The sequence below is a fragment of the Chrysochloris asiatica genome, unplaced genomic scaffold, assembly GCF_000296735.1.
Source record: "Chrysochloris asiatica unplaced genomic scaffold, ChrAsi1.0 scaffold00135, whole genome shotgun sequence".
In the NCBI taxonomy this organism is placed as follows: domain Eukaryota; kingdom Metazoa; phylum Chordata; class Mammalia; order Afrosoricida; family Chrysochloridae; genus Chrysochloris; species Chrysochloris asiatica.
In genome coordinates, this window is record NW_006408653.1 from 5,148,795 (window position 1) to 5,150,601 (window position 1,807).

Here is a 1,807-nt window from a genome sequence, read left to right on the forward strand (position 1 = left end):
TACACATGGATTAGACACAGTGACAGCAGCATTGGACTCAAACATAACAATTGTGAGGATGATGCAGGACCACACAGTGCTTTGTCCCTGCCAAATGAGTTTCTTTTTTACACGATAAAAGAATGGACGGGGATGTGGTAGCCATTACCACCACCACCACCACGGAATACGCTGGGATGCTCAGTGATATTTCCTAGGTTTGCAAAAAGTACCTTGAAAAATTTGTAATAACAGGATCTATAATAACTATTGAGTAATAATGGAAGACTATTCTGTGTTGTGAGTTAATGCACTGGACTGCAAAGTCTGGTTCGAACAGCAAGCTCGGCAGTTCAAGCTCATCAGCTGCTCCTCTGAAACCCTATGTTGTTGTTGTTATGTGCCATGGAGTTGGTTCTGACTCCTGTACAGGGTTTCTGAGGCTGTAAATCTTTATGGGAGCAGAAAACCTCATCTTTCTCCTGCGGAACAGCTGGTAGTTTCAAACTGCTGATCTTGCAGTTGGCAGCCCGACTCATAACCACTATGCTACCAGAGCTCCTTCTGAAACCCTATACAGGGTCGTAATTGGTTGGAACCAACTTGATGGCACTTAACAACAACATACCAAAATAAAAAAATTGGGGAAGTTCCCTAAGGAGTTGTGTATAGGGCAAGACCCAAAACTACAGGTCAAATTGTAGCCATGAAGAAAATCAGATTAGAAAGAGAAGAGGAAGGGGTTTCTAGTACTGCAGTTTGGGAAATTTCTCTATCAAAACAACTTCATCATCCAAATATAGTCTTCAAGATGTACTTATGCAGAATTCCAGGTTATATCTCATCTTTGAGTTCCTTCCCATGGATCTCAAGAAATACTTGGATTCTATCCTTCTTGGTCAGTTCATGAACTCTTTTCTTGTTAAGAGTTATTTGTATCAAATCCTGTAAGGAATTGTGTTTTGTCACTCCAGAAGAGTTCTTCACAGAGATTTAAAATCACAAAACTTATTGATTGATGACCAAGGGACAATTAGACTGGCTACTTTGGGGTTTGCAAGAGCTTTTGGAATACCTGTCAGAGTATACACACATGAGGTAGTAGTAACTCTCTGGTCTAGATCTCCAGAAGTATTGCTGGGGTCAGCTTGCTACTCGACACCAGTTGATATTTGGAGTATCGACACCGTATTCGCAGAATTAGCAACTAACACACCACTTTTTCTTGGGAATTCAGAAATTGATCTGCTCTTCAGGATTTTCAGTTTTGAGCGCCCCCAATAATGAAATGTGGCCTGAAATGGAATCTTTTCAGGACTATAAGAGTACATTTCCTAAGTAGAAACCAGGAAGCCTTACATCCCATGTCAAAATCTGGATGAAAATGCCTTGGATTTGCTCTTGAAAATGTTAGTCTATGACCCTGCTAAATAGATTTCTGGCAAAATGGCATAGACTCATCCATACTTTAATGATTTGGACAAGCAGATTCAGAAGATGTAGTTTTCTGACAAAAATTTTTTTCTATGTGTTGTATCAAGAGCAGATACTCATACTTTTATGTTAACTGTTCCTGTCTTGTGTACTTTTCTTGGTTGCCAAACTCAAGCTGTACTTCATCTTCTCATTTCCAAAGTGTAATTTAAAAATGTAAATATGGCTCTCTATGAATTTAAGTATCAGTATATGTATGTGGTGGTGGTGGTGTGCCATGGAGTCGGTTCCGACTCATAGTGACTCTGTGCAGGGTTTTCGAGGCTGTAAATCTTTACGGGAGCAGAAAGCCTCATCTTTCTCCTGCGGAACAGCTGGTAGTTTCGAACTGCTG

At 40.3% G+C, this 1,807-nt stretch overlaps 2 pseudogenes; both read left to right on the forward strand.

Annotated features, from left to right (window-relative positions):
* The first annotated feature begins 619 nt into the window (after positions 1–619).
* Positions 620–1,321, forward strand: LOC102830006 (annotated as a pseudogene).
* Positions 1,322–1,635: 314 nt separating this feature from the next.
* LOC102814486 overlaps positions 1,636–1,807 on the forward strand; it is a 4,627-nt pseudogene continuing 4,455 nt past the window's right edge.